Source organism: Phyllobates terribilis, unplaced genomic scaffold (assembly GCF_046119375.1).
Source record: "Phyllobates terribilis strain yellow unplaced genomic scaffold, ASM4611937v1 Scaffold_11__3_contigs__length_659146591, whole genome shotgun sequence".
Lineage (NCBI taxonomy): Eukaryota > Metazoa > Chordata > Amphibia > Anura > Dendrobatidae > Phyllobates > Phyllobates terribilis.
The window spans coordinates 640,212,872-640,236,981 of NW_027362771.1; positions in this window are offsets into that span (position 1 = coordinate 640,212,872).

A 24,110-nucleotide genomic window follows, 5' to 3' on the forward strand; every position below is an offset into this window, starting at 1 on the left:
CTGCAGCGGCGCTTCATTCTTTCTGACCCCAATCCATGGGTGGCGCAGTCGGACGTTTGAAAATAATGAAAACCTCTTCAATAGACTGCCACTGGTTTGACCACCCTGAGCCATGGGACCGGGTCATCGCCATGGTGACTACAACCCCCAGGATCCACAAAAAGGACCTGTTCCGGGTTCCCCACAGGGCCCAGGGGGCGCGTCATATAAGTTCCGGCAGAACTTTGAGCAGTCTCTGGGCAATCGCTTTAGCATAGATCTTTTAGTCTGAATTTAGCAATGAAATGGGCCTATAGCTCGATACTGCTGAGGGGTCGCTGACTTGTTTGGGAATCACTACAACAGTTGCTTGGAGAAATTCTTTGGGGAAAGAAGTCTCGTTGACTACATTGTTGAACATGGAAGTTAATGAAAAAGAGAGATGTTGACTAAGTATCTTATAATATTCATTACGTAAGCCGTCTGGGCCAGGTGACTTGTTTTCCTTTAATTTTTGGATTGTGGAACTAATTTCATCTGTGGTAAAAGGAGAATATAGCTGATTAGTTTGCTCTAAATTGAGTTGGGGAAGACTAATATTAGTGAGGAATTGGTTAATTTCAGTACAGTTTGGTTGTGGAGTAGAAGAGTCATCCTTTAGATTGTATAGAGAGGAGTAGAATAATGCAAATTGTTCTGCTATATCTTGAGAATGAAGATAGGAACTACCACCATTTTTGATAGATAAAACTCTAGATTTCAAGCGTTGCTGTTTAACTTTATTGGCCATGAGCCTGGTCATTTTATTATTTGAGAAGCAGTGGCTTAGTTTGATCGCATTAATTACTTTGTCATAATACTCCAACAGCAAAGTTTTCAATTCTGCTCTTGGGCCTAAAATTTTACAATGTGTTTCGTCAGAGGGATTTATTTGTTGTTTTTTCTCCTCTTCTGTTATTTTTTGTGAAATATTTTGAATATTTTCCCAAGATTGTTTTTTGAATTTATCATTTAAGTGAATAAGAAAACCTCTAATAACCCCCTTGTGGGCGATCCAAATATAAAAAGGGGAAATATTTTGAGTAAAATTCTCCTGGAAATAAAAAAAAACATTGTTTTTTCTATTTTCTCCTTGAATGGCTGGGCATCGAAGAAGAAAAGAGTTACTTCTCCACCTCCTAGAGTTGTTCCCATTATCAACTGATTTAATCGAAAAATTTTTTGGTGCGTGATCAGACCATGAAATGTTCCCTATGTTGATGTCCTTAAATCTCTGACGAGAAGTGATATTGGTTAAAACCAAATCTATTCTCGAAAAAGTTTGATGACTGTCGGAATAATATGTAAATTCTAAGATGAAGAATTCAGACATCTAAAGACATCAAATAGTTGTTGTTTGATGATCCAGTTTTTTAAGGTGAACATTTTACCTCTGGGTGTGGCTGTTGTATCCATTGCTTGGTCAGGAATAATATTAAAATCCCCCAAAATAATTAAATCCACTTTCTGATGTTTTTGGACTTTTTTCATTAGTTTGTTTAGAAATATGATTAGGAGCGTACAAATTAACTAGAGTATAAGTGATCGTATTAATTAAACAGATAAGAATGTGGAATCGGCCGTTAAGATCAATAATTTCTTCTAATAATCGAAAAGAGACAGTATCTCTGATAGCTGTAATCACTCCTGCCTTTTTTTTTGTCTAAGGAGGATACAAAAATATAGGGTAAATTCTTATGGGAAAATTTTGGTGGATTAATAGATGATAGTTTTGTTTCTTGGAAAGCAATTATGTCACAATTTGAGATTTTAGCTTCTTTCCAAGCAGAGTGCCTCTTAATGGGACTATTAAGTCCCTTTACATTTACAGATAAGATTTTTACTGCCATTTATAATACAGAATGAGACTGCATGGGAAAGCCAGAAGTTCTTATTCATGAATATTAATCCTCTTCGAGCAAGAAAATCAATGGTGGAAGTAATATCATACAACAAATACAAGGATAAAAACACTGTAAAGAAACATCTCAAAAACCACAACCAAAAAAACAACCAGACACAGATTCTTCTCAGATGATCCAGTAACAAAGTCTGGGAACAAATGAGACAACATTCCCATGGACCTCATCTTAGAGGAGGGGGAAAAAGTTCAGCCAACTCTACATTTGAGTCCTGTAAAATAACCTATAAGATAAAAGTTAGCCAGAAGACATCAATAATAAAAGAAATCATAACAATCTTCTTAGAAGCCCATTAAATTCTGTGATCCAGGGTTACATCTCGTCTTCATGCTCGTCCGATGTAGGTTTCTTTTCTGTCCCTGAAATTTTATGCTCCTTTAGAAATTTCTTGCGTTCTGCTGGATCTTGAATGATATTTGGTTTTCCGTTGATGAAAACCATTAATTTTGAAGGAAAACCCCATTTATATGGGATGTTCTTATGTCTTTGGAATGTAGGGAGTTCCACAAAGGATTTCCCAGCCCTTAATGTCTCACTTGAAAAGTCTGCAAACACTTTAATGGCTTCATATGGCGAAGGCAGATTTTTGTATTTCCTGAGATAATTAAGCAAATGATCTTTAGTATGGAAAAAGTGGAGTCTCATGATGACTTCTCTAGGGATTTCTTTTGGTAGGAACTTGGGTTTCTGGAGCCTTTGGGCTCTGTCCATTGTCAAGTCCAAATTGTTAGATATCGGGAGGGTTTTGTGAAGTAGATCCTTAATATACGGGATAAGATTTGAAGGGGAGACACTCTGTGGTATTCCTCTAAATTTTAAGTTTTTGGGCCTGTTGCAATCTTCTTTATCAGTAAGTTTAGCTCTTAGAAATTTTACTTCGTCTTTAAGAGTTGTATAGTCTTTTCCCAGTGAGCTTTGTTTTAAGGAAACAGCTTCCACTTTCTTATCAGTAGCAATTATTTTTTGGTTCATTTCTTCAAATGAAATTTTCAGGTTATGAAATCTTTTATTAATATTATACTCCAATTGTTGGACTGAAGAGGAAAATAATTCAGATAAATATTTCTTAGATGCTGTCACATTTCCTTTAAGCCAAGCTGAATTAGCATGAGATATGTCATTATCCATTATATTTGGTGTCTGTAAGGGAGGACAACTAACGTCCAGTCTGGGGCATTGTTTGTGAGGGGTTAAGTTGGGTGAATAGTCCTGTGAGTCTTCATCTGACTCAGGCTGAAAAGATGCTGCTGCCCCTTTAACATCGCTGTTGTCACTAACCAGACTCTTCATGGGTTCCTCATCTAAAATGAAGGATTTATTGGCCTCCATATCTTTGGGTGCCTGTTTAGCAGCCTTCTTTTTATATGAAGGCTCCTTTATTTTTGGCCTGGTAACTGCCTCGGTGTCACTATGTGCTCTGGGATCTACCGCAGTCTGTGTCAGTGTGAGGGATGGAGCTTGTGACTTTCTGCTTGAGGGAATTTCCCAGAAAAGATGACTCCTTCAAACACTGAGGGGACAACTCATTGTGAGAGACAGCAGAGAAGCCCGTGTGAAGCCCAGCACGTCACTCGGAGTAACTCCCAGTGCGAGTGGAGCTGCGCTGAGGTAGAGGAATTTTTCTTACATTTGCATCAATTTCAGCTCCTCCTGCAGTGACAGGATTTTCCTCCTGAGGTAATGGCTCCTTCTTACAGACAGTTGACGGAGGACCCACTTGGTCTTGGGTAGGTGGCACCGCATCATCCTGGCTGTTAGTACAGCTCTTTGAAGGCGTGGCACTGCATCGTCCTGGCTGTCAGTGCAGCTCTTTGATTGCGTGTCACCGCATCATCCTGGCTATCAGTACAGCTCTTTGAAGGTGTGGCGCCACATCGTCCTGACTATCAATACAGCTCTTTGATGGTGTGTCACCACATCGTCCTGACTATCAGTACAGCTCTTTGATGGCGTGTCACCGGATCGTCCTGGCTATCAGTACAGCTCTTTGATCGTGTGTCACCACATCATCCTGACTATCAGTACAGCTCTTTTATGGCGTGTCACCACATTGTCCTGACTATCAGTACAGCTCTTTGATGTCGTGTCACCACATCGTCCTGGCTGTCAGTACAGCTCTTTGACGGCGTGTCACCACATCGTCCTGACTATCAGTACAGCTCTTTGATGGTGTGTCACCGCATCGTCCTGGCTGTCAGTACAGCTCTTTGATGGCGTGTCACCGCATTGTCCTGGCTATCAGTAGAGCTCTTTGATGGTGTGTCACCACATCGTACTGACTATCAGTACAGCTCTTTGATGGCGTGTCACCACATCGTCCTGACTATCAGTACAGCTCTTTGATGGCGTGTCACCGCATCGTCCTGGCTGTCAGTACAGCTCTTTGAAGGCGTGGCACTGCATCATCCTGGCTGTCAGTACAGATCTTTGAAGAGCTTCATTCAGACTTATTTTAACCATTTTTCATCTTTGAAAACCTAAAGCGGTTAGAAGAAGCTGAAAACGAGTGAACTTATGCACAAGTCATTTCTACATTACTTATGATTTGATTCTTTTTTGCGTTTTTTTTTTTTTCTCCTTTTCGGGTGTTTTCCAAGCAAATAATCCTGAAAAAGACACTGTGTACGTAACCTTACTCCCTCTATGAGGGTCCAGCGATGCCTCCTTCCACAGCTCTTACCTTTGTTGATTGGCTGCAGCGGTGACTTCATATCTATAGTGCTGTAATTAATCACCAAGCTCGGTGGCTTGTTCAGTGATTGACTACAGCGCTGCAGACGCAACTTCACAGCGGCAGCCAACCAACATTGATAAAAAGCCTAAAACCTCAGGTTTTTTATACCTCTGATCTTATGAATCAATTTTTAAAATCCATTTCAAAATGATTTACTTTTATTAACTTCTTTGGGGGTGGGGAGGCGGAGGTGGTATTTTTTTTACTATTATACGTTTTCTATAAACAACATTACATATATATATATTAATTTATTCATTCTGCAAATAAAAATGGCAGTTATTTTTTTTTATGTACATTTTCTTTGGCTTTTTTTTTGTGTAGTGCTTTCACCTAGAGAATACATGCTGTTTAATGTCTGACTTATCACTAAAAATGTCACACATATACGCTATACTTATATATATAATGTATATGTGTGTATTTGTGTATCCATTTATACACACACAGAAATAAGGTAACTGAATCTCTGGCAGCAAGTGCCATGAAGAAGATGGGGACCCCCTGTCACCATCACAGAACAGGAGTGGGGGAGACACCGTGATATCAACAAATAGAGGGCAGGACGGGGTAGAGGGGCTCAGGAAAAGTGCATAATTTCCACTGCGGATTATTATTGTACAAAAGTACGCAGCATGTCCATTAATTTTGCGGACACGAAGCATAATTGCCGCCATTGACTTGCATGGAATCGCTTAATATCCGCATGACTACATGTGCACATGCGGATATTAAGCGATTCAATGTGCGGATGGTACGCGGGTCTGGAGAAGAGTAGACTCTCCTCCAGATCCAGGTACCATAGTACCTGTTAAAAACATAATTTAAAATAAAAAAATAAACATTATACTCACCTTCCGATGTCCCCCGGTCTCCTGTATGATGCGTCCGGTCTCTTGTACGGCTCGCGATCGTCTAAAAGGACCTGCGGTGACGTCATTCAGTCATGTAACGGGTCACATGACCGCCGACGTCGGTGGTCACGTGACCTGTCACATGACTAAATTACATCATGAAAGGTCCTTTTACACAACTGCGAGACACCGGGAAGACCGGGCGCATCGTACAGGATGGATTGTTTGAAATTCAAATCAGCTTTTCAGAATAAAAAAAAAAATGATAGAACCCAACATGTTGATTAGACACGACCTATTTTTCATGAATCCGTTCTGATTATCATTTATTATATTATTCTCTGTGATATAACTCTGCAGCTCATAAACTTTACACACTACTGATGTCAGACTTACTGGACGGTAGTTACCTGGATCCACCTTTTTACCTTTCTTAAATATCGCTACCATATCGGCTATCCTCCAATCCTGTGGCGCCACCCCTGTTACAAGAGAGTCTAAGAAAATGATTTTCAGCTACCTCCAAACATTTTCTATTGGGTTCAGGTCTGGAGACTGGCTAGGCCACTCCAGGACCTTGAAATGCTTCTTCCGGAGCCACTCCTTAGTTGCCGTTGCTGTGTGTGTTACGGGTAGAGATGAGCGTTGTTCTACTCGAACTGTTCGCCAATCTCAAATTCGAGCTGTTTTGGGCGGTGTTCGAGCCGGTCGGCGAACACGAACAATTTGAGAAAAATTCGGCTGTTCGAGGTTATGTTCGATAACTGTTCGTGCACCAAAATCATAACTGGATTTTTTCTCAGTAATGATGAAAATTAATGTTAATACGCAGTTTGAGTGTACAGCGGGGCGGGGGGAGGGGCAGGGGATGGATCTCTGCAGGAACAATGAAGATCTCCATTTTTTTTTCTCTTTCCCGCATTTGCAGTGGGGAGGTGCAATCTGTCAGCCTATCAGCAGCGCACACACGGAGCGAAGTGCTTTTTTTCACACAAGCAAGGGCATGTGTGATTGGCAGTGTATGTCACATGTCCTTGCCCTATAAGACCAAGCCATTTTCCCCGTCGCCACCATTTTCTCACTGCTGCAGCTGCGTGTTAGACGGCACCGCTGTTGCTGTGTGTGCTATACCTTGTTAATTTCAAGCCAATTTTCGCACAAATATACAGATAGCTTGGGAGTAGGGAATAGTTGTGATTGCAGTCCTTTTAAGGACTAGGTTACAGCATTTCCTACGACTTTTATCAGGCAGGTCTGTGCTCTTAAATAGATAGATTGTGGGAGTAAAGACTAATTGTAATTGGAGTCCTTTTCAGGACTAGGTTACATCAGTTCCTATCAGTTTTTGCCAGGCAGGTCTGTGCCAGTGCTGTGCAAGTTTTTTTCACAGCATTTGGCTGAATCTAGCAAAGCTAATCCTTTTTGGCCTATTGCAGAGTGTGTTAGTCAGTGGAGTAGCCTATCTGTGTTGCAAGATATACCACCTGTGTATAGAATACCAATTTTTTTACTGCACCTAGTGAAGTAAAATCTTTTGGGCATAGCATCATTCTATTAGTCCATCTATACTGACCTCCATCAGGTTGCAAACTGAATATAATTTTTTTCTGCATCTAGCTCTGAAAAAATATTTGGGCTTCTAGCGGTGTGTGGGACTTGGTCTATTAGTCCATCTATACTGACCTCCATCAGGTTGCAAATTAAAAATAATTTTTTTCTGCATCTAGCTCTGAAAAAATATTTGGGCTTCTAGCAGTGTGTGGGACTTGGTCTATTAGTCCATCTATACTGACCTCCATCAGGTTGCAAATTAAAAATAATTTTTTTCTTCATTTATCTCTGAAAAAATATTTGGGCTTCTAGCAGCGTGTGGGACTTGTTCTATTAGTCCATCTATACTGACCTCCATCAGGTTGCAAATTAAAAATAATTTTTTTCTGCATCTAGCTCTGAAAAAATATTTGGGCTTCTAGCAGTGTGTGGGACTTGGTCTATTAGTCCATCTATACTGACCTCCATCAGGTTGCAAATTAAAAATAATTTTTTTCTGCATCTAGCTCTGAAAAAATATTTGGGCTTCTAGCAGTGTGTGGGACTTGGTCTATTAGTCCATCTATACTGACCTCCATCAGGTTGCAAATTGAATAAAAAAATTTTCTGCATCTAGCTCTGAAAAAATATTTGGGCTTCTAGCGGTGTGTGGGACTTGGTCTATTAGTCCATCTATACTGACCTCCATCAGGTTGCAAATTAAAAATAATTTTTTTCTTCATTTAGCTCTGAAAAAGTATTTGGGCTTCTAGCAGTGTGTGGGACTTGTTCTATTAGTCCTTCTATACTGACGTCCAGCAGGTTGCAAATTGAATATAATTTTTTTCTGCATCTAGCTCTGAAAAAATATTTGGGCTTCTAGCGGTGTGTGGGACTTGGTCTATTAGTCCATCTATACTGACCTCCTTCAGGTTGCAAATTAAAAATAATTTTTTTCTGCATCTAGCTCTGAAAAAATATTTGGGCTTCTAGCAGTGTGTGGGACTTGGTCTATTAGTCCATCTATACTGACCTCCATCAGGTTGCAAATTAAAAATAATTTTTTTCTGCATCTAGCTCTGAAAAAATATTTGGGCTTCTAGCAGTGTGTGGGACTTGGTCTATTAGTCCATCTATACTGACCTCCATCAGGTTGCAAATTGAATAAAAAATTTTTCTGCATCTAGCTCTGAAAAAATATTTGGGCTTCTAGCGGTGTGTGGGACTTGGTCTTTTAGTCCATCGATACTGACCTCCATCAGGTTGCAAATTAAAAATAATTTTTTTCTGCATCTAGCTCTGAAAAAATATTTGGGCTTCTAGCAGTGTGTGGGACTTGGTCTATTAGTCCATCTATACTGACCTCCATCAGGTTGCAAATTGAATAAAAAAATTTTCTGCATCTAGCTCTGAAAAAATATTTGGGCTTCTAGCGGTGTGTGGGACTTGGTCTATTAGTCCATCTATACTGACCTCCATCAGGTTGCAAATTAAAAATAATTTTTTTCTGCATCTAGCTCTGAAAAAATATTTGGGCTTCTAGCAGTGTGTGGGACTTGGTCTATTAGTCCATCTATACTGACCTCCATCAGGTTGCAAATTAAAAATAATTTTTTTCTTCATTTAGCTCTGAAAAAATATTTGGGCTTCTAGCAGTGTGTGGGACTTGTTCTATTAGTCCTTCTATACTGACGTCCAGCAGGTTGCAAATTGAATATAATTTTTTTCTGCATCTAGCTCTGAAAAAATATTTGGGCTTCTAGCGGTGTGTGGGACTTGGTCTATTAGTCTATCTATACTGACCTCCATCAGGTTGCAAATTAAAAATAATTTTTTTCTGCATCTAGCTCTGAAAAAATATTTGGGCTTCTAGCAGTGTGTGGGACTTGGTCTATTAGTCCATCTATACTGACCTCCATCAGGTTGCAAATTGAATAAAAAAATTTTCTGCATCTAGCTCTGAAAAAATATTTGGGCTTCTAGCGGTGTGTGGGACTTGGTCTATTAGTCCATCTATACTGACCTCCATCAGGTTGCAAATTAAAAATAATTTTTTTCTGCATCTAACCCAGCCAATAGTTTTGGCCTAATACCACAGTTTGGCCACTCAGCTCTGCTCGGTTACCATCCATTGTTTTTTTGTGCAAACAACTCCAGAGTTGTGAATTAGTTAACCACCAAAATGAGTGGAAAAAGACCTGCTGCTGGTGGAAAGGGGAATAGGCATGTTGGGAAGGGGAAAAAAGGTTGTGTCCGTGGGGTAGGTGCAGAAGAAAGACCATCTTCCAGCCAAACTAAAATGTCTACTTCTTTTAGCGGACAATGTGATAAGATCCCTTTCTTACGGCCACGCCAATCGCTACAAATTCCAGATGAGGCACAAAAACAGCAGGTGCTTCAACGGATATCAAGTGCTCCTTTAAGTGGGCTCTCCTCCACATCAACTTCAACATCACAAATACTCCAGTCCTCAAAGGTGTCACCCAAATCGCACTTGCTTCCTCACAGCTCCCAAATCTCCAGCTGCCCGTCTGAGTATGAGGTAGAACAGATGGTTGAGTCTGCAGAGCTGTTTACTCATACTATAGCCTGGGAATCAGAGGTCGACTCCAGCGCTTCTGTGAATCCAGACGAGGAAATGATCTGCACTGATGCCCAGAATCTTTATGAGTCGGATCCAGGACCAGACGCAGAAGGTTCTGACCATAATGTAGACCCTCATTCCCAAACTGTAACTCCTGTTGGTGGAGACAATGAGGAAGACGATGATAAGACTCAAATACCTGATTGGAGCGACAACTTTAGTTTTTTGTCAGGGCAGGAACAGGTTGGCTCTGAGGACGACGGGTGTGATAACGCACAGGGTGATGATGATGAGGTCGGAGATCCCACTTACTGTCAACCCACAGTCAGCCAAGAGATGAGGTCAGCAGAGGAGGTGGAGGAAGATGCTAGTGACGACGAGGTCAGGTTGCGCCTTCCTGGACAGAGACGTAGTACTGGAAGCACGTCAACAACTGCATCCTCAAACACAACTCTGCCTCTCACCACAAGTCGTGGTGGCTCTTCAGGTCGCATGGGTGCTAAGCCTTGCATAGCCTGGGCATTTTTTCAGATCGATAAAGATGACCCAACTCGTGTTATCTGTAACATTTGTCAGCAAAAGCTAAGTAGAGGCCAAAAAATACATAGTTTGAGTACTTCATGCATGAACCGGCACATGGACATGAAGCATAAGTTGCAGTGGGAAGCTCAGTGTGCTACAATGCGGTCTAGCCGGCCGGGCCAACCACCGTCTGCCATATCTTGTGCATCCGCGGCCTCTTCATCCTCTGTGACTGGGGGGACAGCAGTCACACCTGTTTTGGGGCGCAGACCTGCCACCTCTTTACCCGCAACAGCCAGCGTGATTGGCAGGTCATCATTTTCTTTGGAGGTGGTAACACCAGCTGGTCTTGAGCGCTGTCCGACATCGATAGCACCACCTTTGGATCAAGGCAACCTAACATGTCCGCCTGCATCTTCCTCACAGACCGGCAGTTTGCCGGGGACACCCTTATCAACCCCGTCTAAGCACAATAGCCAGCCCTCGGTCCCTCAGATGTGGACAAGTAAACGACCATTTCCTCCTAGCCATGAGAAAGCTAAGAGGTTGAATTTCACCATCTGCAAGCTCTTGGCTACAGAAATGCTGCCTTTCCGCCTGGTGGACACAGAGGATTTTCGAGACCTTATGTCCGTCGCAGTGCCCCAGTACCAGATGCCCAGTCGGCACTACTTCTCAAAGAAAGGTGTGCCTGCGCTCCACCAGCATGTCGCACACAACATCACCGCTTCTTTGAGAAACTCTGTGTGTGACAGGGTGCATTTCACCACAGACACTTGGACGAGTAGGCATGGACAGGGGCGTTATATGTCGCTGACTGGGCACTGGGTAACTATGGTGACAGCAGGACAAGGGGCTGCTGTCCAAGTCTTGCCGTCCCCACGAGTTGTGCGTCAATCCTCTTTATGTCATTTTTCCTCCACTGCTTCTGCCTCCTCAACCTCCTCTCGGTCTTCCACCTGCACCCAAAGCCTGTCTGGTCATGCCACAAGCTTTCTAACTGCGCAGAAGGGATCCTGCACACCTCCTTACTATGCTGGCAGTAGGGCTCAACGTCATCAGGCGGTTTTTACATTGAAATGTCTGGGAAATGTGAGTCACACAGCTGAGGAGTTGTGGTCAGCTCTGGAGAACCAATTTCATGAATGGTTGTCTCCACTGGACCTGAAACCAGGGAAGGCCGTGTGCGACAATGCTGCAAACCTGGGTGCGGCCCTTCGCCGGGGCAATGTCACACACGTGCCTTGTATGGCTCACGTGTTGAACCTGGTTGTCCAGCAATTTTTAGCCCACTATCCCAGACTAGATGGCCTTCTGCAGAGGGCACGGTCGCTGTGTGCTCACTTCCGCCGTTCGCATCCCGCAGCTCAGCGACTTACATCTCTACAGAAGTCGTTGGGCCTGCCACTTCACCGGCTAAAATGCGATGTGCCTACCCGGTGGAATTCAACTCTGCACATGTTGCAGCGACTGTGGCAGCACCGACAAGCCCTGGTGCAATACGTTCTGACGTATAGCCTGGGCCAACGAGATTCAGAGGTGGGGCAAATCACACTGGAGGAGTGGTCTCAGATCAGGGACCTATGCACCCTTCTGCACAGTTTTGAAATGGCGACGAAGATGTTTAGTGCTGACGATGCCATTATCAGCATGACTATTCCGGTGACTTACATGCTGGAGCACATGTTAAACAGAATTCGGAGTCAGGTGGTGGCACAAGAGGAGGTGGAGGAAGTAGAGGAGGAGGAGTTGTATGCGGAAGGGCTAACATCTGCAAGGTCCAGACGGTCGGCAGCACCAAGGCGGCAGGCATGTGAGGGTGGGGGAGATGGTTTAACCAGGGCGCATGGTAGCAGCCAAACTAGTGAGGAAGGTGCAGGAGCCCAGGAAGAAGTGGAGGACGAACTGATGGAAGACTCATCAGATGAGGGAGACCTTGATCACATTTCTGTTGTGCGAGGTTGGGGGGAGAGGACAGAGGAAGGAAGCATGATTGTTACCTCGCCACCAACACAACAGGGACTTGGTGCTCCTGGATGCGCAACACACATGAGTGCCTTCTTGCTCCACTACCTGCAACATGACCCTCGAATTGTGAGAATTAGAAATAATCCTGACTACTGGGTTGCCACACTGTTAGATCCCCGGTACAAAAGTAAATTTGCAGAAATTATTCCTGCCATAGAAAGGGATGCACGCATGCAGGAGTATCAGCAGAGACTGTTGCAGAATCTTACATGTGCTTTTCCACAAAATACCAGTGGTGCACGTAGTGAATCTCACAGTTCCAACTTGCCAACCGTGGGACCGTCAAGTGTTCAGCACTCAAACCGTAACAGAACCACAGTATCTGCTGGTAACATCAATTTTGCGGAATCATTTCACCACTTTTTTAGCCCATCCTTTGCAAGGCCACAGGAGACAAGAAGTCTGACACATAGTCAACGCCTAGAGACGATGGTACAGGAGTATCTCCAAGTAAACATTGAAGCCACGACTGTGTCACTGGACCCTTGCTCTTTTTGGGCTTCCAATCTGGATAAATGGCCGGAGCTAGCCACTTACGCCTTGGAGATCTTGTCATGCCCCGCAGCCAGCGTTCTGTCTGAACGTGTGTTCAGCGCTGCTGGTGGTGTGCTGACAGATAAGCGCACGCGGCTCTCCACTGATAATGTAGACAGACTCACGTTCATAAAGATGAACAAATCATGGATCCGAAATGACTTTTCTACCCCTGTGTCATCCTGGGGAGAGTAAAAGCTTGATGATTGGTTAAAATCACCCTACCAACCGTTTTAAGCTTTCAAATTACTAATCATGTTTATCTGTATCTTGACTGGAAAATAATTTGGGCTTTGTAGCAGTGTGCAGCACTGATCCTATTAGGCCATCTATAATAAGCTTCACCAGATTTAAAATTAAAAATAATTTTTAGCTGCATCTAGCCCGGAAAATAATTTTGGGGCTCCGAGATGCGCAAGACACATAAGTGCCTTCTTGCTGCACTACCTGCAGCATGACCCTCATATTGTCAGAATTCGAAGTAATCATGACTACTGGGTTGCCACACTCTTAGATCCCCCAAACTTTTCGATCAACCTTTTCATTTTAATAAAGACCAAAAAAATGGTCATTTTTGAAATTATAAGCATTAGCAGGTTGTTAGAAACTGAAATCAAACAGTTTTCAACTCAAAACTTTATTCTAGGTGATGTTACATTTTCACATAGGACCCCTTGTTCGAAAGGAGCTTCTGAACTCTCTCGTCCATTGAATTTGTCAGGTTTTGGATGGTTTCTGCTTCAATTGTTTTGCATGAGGACAGAATACCCTCCCAGAGCTGTTGCTTAGATGTGAACTGCCTCCCGCCATCATAGACACTCCTTTTAATGATGCTCCAAAGGTTCTGAATGGGGTAGAGGTCAGGGGAGCATGGGGGTCACACCATAAGTTTGTCCCCTTTTATGCCCATATCAGCCAGAGATGCAGATGTTTTATGTGCAGCATGAGATGGTGCATTATCATGCAGAAAAATGATCTTGCTGTGAAATACACGGTTCTTCTTCTTGAACCATGGCAGGAAGTGCTGTTTGAGAAAATCCACATACATTATGGAGTTCATCTTTAGCGCCTTCAGGGATCCTAAAGGGGCCGACAATCTCTCTCCCCATGATTCCAGCCCAAAACATTACTCCACCTCCTCCTTGTTGGCGCTGTAGCCGTGTTTGCGTGGGGTGTCCATCAACCAGCCATCCTCCACTCCATTCATCTGGACCATCGAGCGCTGCACGGCACTCATCCGTGAACAAAACAGTTTTGAAATCAGTCTTCATGTAATGTTTGGCCCACTGGAGCCGTTTCTGCTTGTGTGAAGTGGATAGAGGAGGTCGACAGGATGGCGTATGCACAGCTGCAAACCTCTGAAGGACCCTGCATCTTGTTGTTCGGGGGACGTTGGAGGCACAAGCAGCTTCAAAAACTTGTCTGCTGCTATGACAAGGCTTTTTTGCCGCTGCTCTTTCAACCTGACGTAATTGCCTGTAGGAAAGAGTCCTCAATTTGCCCTTATCAGCACGCACACGTGTGTACTGTGAATCAGCTACATACTTCTTGATTGCCAAGACACTTCATCCTGATCATCGCACAATGTTGATTGTAGTCATGCCTTGACCTAAACACTCCACAATTTGTTGCTTCTCAGCAGCCGACACATCCTTTTTCTTTCCCATTTTGGCAGAAAATGTAGGCTGCTTAATAATGTGAGAGAGCCTTCTTAAGTAGTCTTGCCTTTCATTGGACACACCTGCCAAACTAATTAGCACAGGTGTCTGCAATTGCTTACAGTGATATAAAGAGCCCTGACACACATCACCATCAATGAGTTTAACTGACAAACAAACAAATTCTTCCCTTATCACTCCTAAACACTTTTTGCATAATAATTTGGAATGCGGTGTACATGTGCTTTTCCACAAAACACCAGTGGTTCACGTAGTGAATCTTACAGTTCTAACTTGCCAACCGTGGTCTGTATGGAATTGTTCAATAAAGGGCCCAAAATTAAGATAACATAGATGGGAGAGGTCTCTATGAATAGGAATTCCTAAGTATTTGATACCCTGTGAGGGCCAGGCAAAGGGAAAGTTGGACTGGATTGAATCCTATATGGATTTAGGGAGGGAGACATCGAGGGCCTCAGACTTCGCTGCATTGATTTTAAAATTTTACCATGTAACAAAGTGATCTATTTCAGCCATAACAGCAGGGATGGATATATGTGATTGAGTGATATATACTAGGACATCATCAGCAAATAGAGAGCACTTGTACTCGGTGCCTCCCACCTCAATCCACCTAATATTGGGGTTATGGCGAATTGATGAGAGCAGGTGCTCCGTCACTAGGATGTATAAGAGAGGGGACAGAGGACATCCCTGCCTTGTCCCATTGGTGATTGTGAAAGGTGATGAAAATGTTCTGACGCACCCCCTGGGCCTTGGGACACCCGGAGCCGGACCCTTTTTGGTGGATGCTGGTGGTTGTAGTCTTCGTGGCGGCGATCCGGTTCCGTGGCTCAGGGCGGTCAAACCAGTGGCGGAACTATTTATGTGGTTTTGATGTTTAAATGTCCGACTACGCCACCCGTGGATTGCGGTCAGAGTGAACCGCCGCTACAGGGCAGACCGCTAAGGCTGGTGTTGTGGGTGCAGCAGAGCGTAGCATAACTCCCCACGGGAGGAGTATAGCCTCAGGGCAGTGTATGCGGAGGATGGGGGTGATGGTGCAGGGCAGCAGCAGTAACGACACGGAGTCAGTGATGCAGTTCAGGGCCTTTACTCACAGTTCTTATTATCCAGACCACGTCTGCAGGTAACGGCTGCCCACGTCGTACTGTGCTCACCAGGTGAGGGGCTCAGACAACTCCCAGATAACTTTGGAGCGCTTCACAGGACCCCCTTTGTGTGTCCTTTGTCTGGCCTTTCTTACCAACACTTCTGTCCGGCTGCCTCGGGCCTCCTCTTGGTAAACTTGGCGCCAGTTTCCCTGACCCTATGTGGTGCCTTCCTAGCGGGTGGAGCAAGGGGCTGCGCCACATAAAATGTCAGAGCCTCCGGTTTCTAGCTGAGGGTCGTTTCCTGCCTCCACTAGTTCGGGGACCGGTCTCCCCCTTTGGCCTGACCCCTCCACGCAGGTGGATTCGGGCGTGCGGTGGCGACTCGCCCGTCCGCACCCCTGGGATCCCTTCATTTCTCGTTCCTGGAGCCTTCTCCGCTCCTCTTCCTTCCTTCTCCCTCTTGCAGGCCTGGGCCTCTGTTACTAGGCCCGCCTCCGGAGCAGAGCTCATGCAGAGCCCCTGCTCCCTGCCACTTCTGCTCAGACTTCTCTGCACTGAACTAAGATGGTGCCCACCTTTTATACTCCCTTCTCACTGCACCCAGGAACTGCTTCCTCCCTGCTCCTGCACTGCAGGGTTCCCCTTCCTCAGTGTTCCCTCCCCCCACTCCAGCCAGGGACAGGGACTGTCGTGCCCATCTCAGGGGCATATTGGTCGCCCTGCCCCACGGCAATGTGGTGTAATGCATGCAGGTGTCGGGTGCTGATCCACACTCCATCCTTATCTGAGAGTGAGATATCACACCTCTGGGTGAGGTGCAATACGTCTGTAGCAACCGAGCCCTCGGTGCTACAGTTCCATTTATCTTCAGCCTAGGTGACGTATTGTGATACAGGGCCATGATTTTGGCTATAAAAGGGTCCCCTAGACCCCTACCCCAAGCTTTTTAAGAGAATCATATATGGCGTGCCAGGAGACTCTATGGAATGCTTTCTCAGCATCCAACGAGAGTATCTACTTACAAATTTTTAACTGCATCTAGCCCAGGAAATACTTTGTGCCTAGTAGCAGTGTCTGCTAGTCAGCGGATTATCCCGGCTGTTAAGCAAGCTACACCACCTGTAGTTTGGACACTTAATTTTTTCAAAGGAAATGCTTCGGGACCACGGGATACTTAGTGAAGAGCATCAGGAGGCACCCCAAGGCATAGGGGCTGGGACTGGCACTAGGATGCCTTGCGGTGGACAGCCGAGCTCGATCCTTATAAAAGCTTTTTAACTGCAGCAGCTTTAGTGGACGCTACTGGAGCTGGAATTACGCGGCTGCTGGCATGAGACTTGCCCTCCAATAGATCCTTGTGAATGGATTTAAAGTGTATTCATTCAAATTAGAGGGACAATTTAAATTAAAAAGCTTAGAGCTGCCTCCACCACAGGGGGGCTCTCTCGACCCACCAGCGGACAGGCACCAGTATTGGGAGAGGGGGGCTGGCCGTCAGGGTTCACCGCGGCTCTGGCACAAACCCAGCGACACGGAGGTGGCACGGGCAGGAGCAGACTGGCCGTCTCGGCTTCTCACTTTTTGGATTTTAGAAGGGCATGACATGCCTATATCTGTGTCTCCCCCTCCTTTTACTCCTCCACCTCTTTTCTTTTCGCATGACTATATGTACTTGTCACTTTTCCATGTGTTAGTTGTGTCTTCTGAGCAGTTTGTCAGCTTTTGGACACCTTTGAAGGTGTTTTCTATGTGTTTCTATGTGTTTTTGTTTGCCTGCCATTGGTTTTAACCGTGTTCGAAGGTGTTCGACGAACAGTTCGACGAACAGTTCGGCGAACACACGGGTGTTCGACGAACCGAACCGAACTCGAACACTACGGGGGTGGCTCAACACTAGTTACGGGTCATTGTCAGGCTGGAAGACTCAGCCACGACCCATCTTCAATGCTCTTTCTGAGTGAAGGATGTTGTTGGCCAAAATCTCACAATACATGATCCCATCCACCCTCCTTTCAATGTGGTGCAGTCATCCTGTCCCCTTTGCAGAAAAGCACCCCCAAAGTATGATGTTTCCCCACCATGCTTCACAGCTGGGATGGTGTTCTTGGGGTTGCACTCATCCTTCTTCTTACTCCAAACATTGGGAGTGGAGTTGATACCAAAAAGTTCTATTTTGGTCTCATCTGACCCCAAGACCTCCTCTCTTGCCTCCTCTGGATCATCCAGATGGTCATTGGTGAACTTTAAACGGGCCTAGACATATGTCGGAATGAGCAGGGGGACCTTATTGTTAGAATCTATTTTGTTTTACTATCGGCCATCTTGTTGTGGTTTGCTGGCTTATAGTCTTTTCCTCTGGTGCTGGGTTTCTTAGTCACATGATCTCTGCACGCTTTATTATCCACCACCTGGCTCCCTTTCCCCGCTGGACATCAGTGCTGTTACGCTTGTGCTCTGGCGAAGTAGCCTTGTTTAGTTCTTTGTGCTTTGGACTATTGTTATCCTAGGACTTCTTGTTCCATCAGTTTTGTTCCCTTTAATCTTCGTTTCTGCAACTAACTTTCCTGTCTTCTGCTTTTGCTCCCAGCCCTTAGATCTTTTAGGGACCCCTTCCCCCTTCCTAGAGGTCTTCGTTTGCGTTCAGTGCAGGAGTTTCGGTGGGGCTATTCATAAGGAATAGGGCACCCACCCCAGCATAGGGTTGAGCTGAGTCTCAGTACAGGGACAGCTTTTCCCTCCTATTCCTTAGTTCTAAGTTGCAGAACATAACACTTTTATGCCCTGCTGGATTTTAATCCTTGATGGTGTAGTGTGGGACTAATGGTAACGTTTGAGACTGTGGTCCCAGCTCTCTTCAGGCTATTTATCAGGTCCTCCCATCTAATTCTGGGCTGATTGCTGATCTTCCTTAGAATCATCCTTACCCCACGAGGTGAGATCTTGCATGGAGCCTCAGACTGAGGAAGATTGACAGTCTTCTTGTGTTTCTTACTTTTTCTAATAACTGTGCCAATATTTGTTGCCTGCTCACCAAACTGCTTGTCTATTGTCCTGTAGCCCATTCCAGCCTTGTGCAGGTCTACAATTTTGTCCCTGATGTCCTTAGACAGCTCTTTGGTCTTTGCCATGGTGGAGAGGTTGGAGTTTAATTGATTGAGTGTGTAAACAGGTGTCTTTTATACAGGTAACGAGTTCAAACAGGTGCAATTAATACAAGTAATGAGTTCAAAGTAGGATGGCTTAAAAAAACCTAGTAGGTCTGTAAGAGCCAGAATTCTTGCAGGTTGGTCGGTGATCAAATACTTATTTCATGCAATAAAATACAATTTAATTATTTAAAAATCATACAATGTGATTTTTTGCTTTTTATTTTTAGATTCTGTCTGTCACAGGTGAAGTGTACCTACGATAAAAATTACAGACCTATCCATATACTTATTTTCTTTACTGTTAGTTAATGGGGACCCAAACATCCGTGCTGTAAAATGGCTGTTAAATGGTCATAGTCAGGGATAGGAAGCTGCAAAAGGAAGAAAAATGGGGGTAATAGCAGGACAATTACCCTGCAAACAAATGTGCATAGGGAAATGTCATAAAGGTGTTCTGTTACTATAGCAATCATGGTAAAATAGGAAGTAGATGAATAACTTCTTAAAAATTTTAACAGAGAATGGGGCACAGTACCCATACAGAAGCAGATAACATTTCCCCCACATAAGCTGATAACAAATTTCACCCACAGAGCATGTTTTCACATTACCCTGAGAAAGCTGATTAAACATTTCACACCCTGACAATGGGGCACAGTACCCATGATAATTAAATAATACACACAGCGTCTTTTGGCACAGTACTATCACAGACATGGTTGCATAAGAGTGGAGAATATGTTTAGTCGCACATCACTGCCAATGACACAGTTAAAGATTATAAAAACTTTTGGTTATGCACGATACTATCACAGTACCGGGTGCAGAGTAAACATAGAGAGTGTTTTTGGAAAACTGCCCACAAGCAAAAGCTAATACTGTCCCTCACTACAGCTCTGTCCTGTCCCTACGCCAAGCAGAGCAGAAATAAAAAATAAGAATCTTGAACCAGGAGGAACAGATCCAGATGGAGTAGGAGGTGGGCATTGTAGAAGAGGCAGGGCAGCATGGTGGCTGAGTGGTTAGCACTGCAGCTTTGTAGCGCTGAGGTCTTTGTTTAAAATCCAACTAAGTACATCATCTGCAAGGATCTTGTATGTTCTCCCCGTGTTTGCCTGGGTTTCCTTTAAGTAACTGACTTAAAACTAGAGATGAGCGGTGTTCGACTAGAACTGTTCGCCAATCTCAAATTCGAGCTGTTTTGGGCGGTGTTCGAGTTGTTCGACGAACCCGAACGATTTGCAAAAAATTCGGCTGTTCGAGGATATGTTCGATAACTGTTCGTGCACCAAAAGCGTGTCCTGCATGTCTGGCGCTATTTAGAGCACCAATCATGCAGGGATTGTCTGCCACTCACTGTAATGCCACAGCCATGGTGGTTGTGGCATTACAGTGATTGCCCAAATCGATGGGAACAGTGCCAACAGTGAAACATGAAAAGCCGGCAATTCAGCAGCGGCATACACCGGTACCCGACAATTTAGAACCGAAAGAATAGAGCTTCACACATAGATTAGATAGATATAAACATGTCAGCCACATAAATACGAAGTACAGTGAAAGTGCTGCTTACTGTACTTGTCATTTAGCGTAAAGGATTTATCAAAAAAAATAATAGTGTTTTCATGCACCGTCTCTTTAAAAAAGCCGGCCGGCAATTCAGCAGCGGTACCCGACAATTTATAACAGACAGAATAGAGCTTCACACATAGATTAGATAGATAGAAACATGTCAGTCACATATATACGAAGTACAGTGATAGTGTTGGTTACTGTACTTGTCATTTAGTATTAAAATAAAGGATTTATTATTAAAAAAATTGGCGTGGGTTCCCCTTAATTTTAGGCTCTAGCGGAGGTTAAGCAGACGGCTGGGGCAGATGTTTGAAGCCTGGGAAGGGGGTAATACCCACGGAGCTTCCCAGGCTACTAATATCAGCCCCCAGCTGAATACATAGCCTTTACTAGCTATTAAAATGGGGGACCCCCCCAAAAAAATGACGTGGGGTCCCCCCTAATTTAATAGCTAGCAAAGTCTAGGCAGACAGCTGGGGGCTGATATTAATAGCCCAGGAAGGGAGCCATGAATATTGGCCCCCTCCCAGGCTAGAAACACCAGCCGTCAGCCGCCCCAGAAATGGCGCATCCATAGGATGCGCCAATTCTGGCACTTAGCCTCGCTCTTCCACGCTGCCCTGGTGCGGTGGCAGGGGGTAATAGGGTTGGGGTTGATGTCAGCTTATAATGCCAGCTGACATCAAGCCCAGGTTAGTAATGGAGAGGCGTCTATAAGACACCCCCATTACTAACCCCATAGTCAAAGTTAAAAAAAACACAAACACCCAGAATAAAGTCCTTTAATTGAAATAAAGACACAATCCTTTATTGTTCTAAATTAAACCATACTTACCGTCACGCCCATTCCAGCTGAAGCCAACGATCTCCTGCAATAAAAGAAAAATAACAAAGCAACCTCATCCTTACCTTTCCATGGTTCCCACGACAGCTTCAGCTCTGCTACATCGAGATGACAGGCTGGACCGCAGCAGAACGCTGCCATCCAGCCTCTCATCCCGCAGACACTGAGAAGCGCAGGCTTGCTTGCGCTGCTCAGCGTCTCTCTGTGACGACATCCAGATGAGCCGAGTTCATGTCCAATGAACTCGGCTCACCTCATGCACGTCACTGACAGCGTGGGAAAATTCTCACGCTGAAGCGGTGAGTGCAGGAGAATTCTCCCACGCTGTCAGTGACGTGCATAAGGTGAGCTCATGTCCAATGAACTCAGCTCACCTCCTGCACGTCACTGACAGCGTGGGAGAATTCTCCTGCACTCAGCGCTTCAGCGTGAGAATTCTCCCACGCTGAAGCGCTGAGTGCAGGAGAATTTTCCCACGCTGTCAGTGACGTGCATAAGGTGAGCTCATGTCCAATGAACTCAGCTCACCTCCTGCACGTCACTGACAGCGTGGGAGAATTCTCCTGCACTCAGCGCTTCAGTGTGAGAATTCTCCCACGCTGAAGCGCTGAGTGCAGGAGAATTTTCCCACGCTGTCAGTGACGTGCATGAGGTGAGCCGAGTTCATTGGACATTAACTCGGCTCATCTGGATGCCCTCACAGAGAGACACTGTGGAGCGCAAGCAAGCCTGCGCTTCTCAGTGTCTGCGGGATGACAGGCTGGATGGCAGCGTTCTGCTGCGGTCCAGCCTGTCATCTCGATGTAGCAGAGCTGAAGCTGTCATGGGAACCATGGAAAGGTAAGGATGATGTTGCTTTATTATTTTTCTTTTATTTCAGGAGATCGTTGGCTTCAGCTGGAATGGGCGTGATGGTAAGTATGGTTTAATTTAGAACAATAAAGAATTGTGTGTTTATTTCAATTAAAGGACTTTTTTCTGGGTGTTGTGTTTTTTTTAAATACTTTACTAGAAATTCATGGTGGTCATGTCTAATATTGGCGTGACCCCATGAATTTCGGGCTTAGGGCCAGCTGATAATGCCAAGCTGGCCCTAACCCCTTTATTACCCAGTGAGCCACCGCATCAGGGCCCTGGATGAGTTGGGTACAGCGCCAGAAGATGGCGCTTCTATGAACGCGCCATTTTCCGGGGTGGCTGCGGACTGCAATTTGCAGCGGGGGTGGCCCAGAAAGCTTGGGCCTCCCTGCGCTGCGGATTCCAGCCCCCAGCTGCCTAGTTGTACCTGGCTGGACACAAAAACAGGGCGAAGCCCCACGTCAATTTTCTTTAAATTATTTCATGAAATAATTAAGAAAAAAAGGGCTTCCCTATATTGTTGTGTCCGGCCAGGTACAAATAGGCAGCTGGTGGTTGGGGGCAGCCCGTTCCTGCCTGCTGTACCTGGCTGGACACAAATATAGTGCGAAGCCCCACGTCAATTTTTTTTAAATTATTTCATGAATTTCCTGAAATAATTTAAAAAAATTGAAGTGGGGCTTCGCACTATATTTGTGTCCAGCCAGGTACAGCAGGCAGGAACGGGCTGCCCCCATCCACCAGCTGCCTATTTGTACCTGGCCGGACACAACAATATAGGGAAGCCCTTTTTTTCTTAATTATTTCATGAATTTCATGAAATAATTAAAAAAAATTGAAGTGGGGCTTCGCACTATATTTGTGTCCAGCCAGGTACAGCAGGCAGGAACAGCTGCCCCCATCCACCAGCTGACTATTTGTACCTGGCCGAACACAACAATATAGGGAAGCCCTTTTTTTCTTAATTATTTCATGAATTTCATGAAATAATTAAAAAAAATTGAAGTGGGCCTTCGCACTATATTTGTGTCCAGCCAGGTACAGCAGGCAGGAACGGGCTGCCCCCAACCACCAGCTGCCTATTTGTACCTGGCCGGACACAACAATATAGGGAAGGCCTTTTTTTCTTAATTATTTCATGAATTTCATGAAATAATTAAAAAAAAAGTACGTGGGGCTTCGCCCTATTTTTGTGTCCAGCCAGGTACAACTAGGCAGCTGGGGGCTGGAATCTGCAGCGCAGAGAGGCCCAAGCTTTCTGGGCCCCCCCCCCGCTACAAATTGCAGTCCGCAGCCACCTCGGAAAATGGCGCGTTCATAGAAGCGCCATCTTCTGGCGCTGTACCCAACTCATCCAGGGCCCTGGTGCGGTGGCTCACTGCGTAATAAAGGGGTTAGGGCCAGCTTGGTATTATCAGCTGGCCCCAAGCCCAAAATTCATGGGGTCACGCCAGTATTAGACATGACCGCCATGAATTTCTAGTAAAGTATTTAAAAAAAACACAACACCCAGAATAAAGTCCTTTAATTGAAATAAAGACACAATTCTTTATTGTTCTAAATTAAACCATACTTACCATCACACCCATTCCAGCTGAAGCCAACGATCTCCTGCAATAAAAGAAAAATAATAAACCAACCTCATCCTTACCTTTCCATGGTTCCCACGACAGCTTCAGCTCTGCTACATCGAGATGACTGGCTGGACCGCAGCAGAACGCTGCCATCCAGTCTGTCATCCCGCAGACACTGAGAAGCGCAGGCATGCTTGCGCTCCTCACTGTCTCGCTGTGACGGCATCCAGATGAGCCGAGGTCATGTCCAATGAACTCGGCTCACCTCATGCACGTCACTGACAGCGTGGGAAAATTCTCACGCTGAAGTGCTGAGTGCAGGAGAATTCTCCCACGCTGTCAGTGATGTGCATGAGGTGAGCTCATGTCCAATGAACTCAGCTCACCTCCTGCACGTCACTGACAGCGTGGGAAAATTCTCCTGCAATCAGCGCTTCAGCGTGAGAATTTTCCCACGCTGTCAGTGACGTGCATGAGGTGAGCCGAGTTCATTGGACATGAACTCGGCTCATCTGGATGTCGTCACAGAGAGACGCTGAGCAGCGCAAGCAAGCCTGCGCTTCTCAGGGTCAGCGGGATGAGAGGCTGGATGGCGGCGTTCTGCTGCGGTC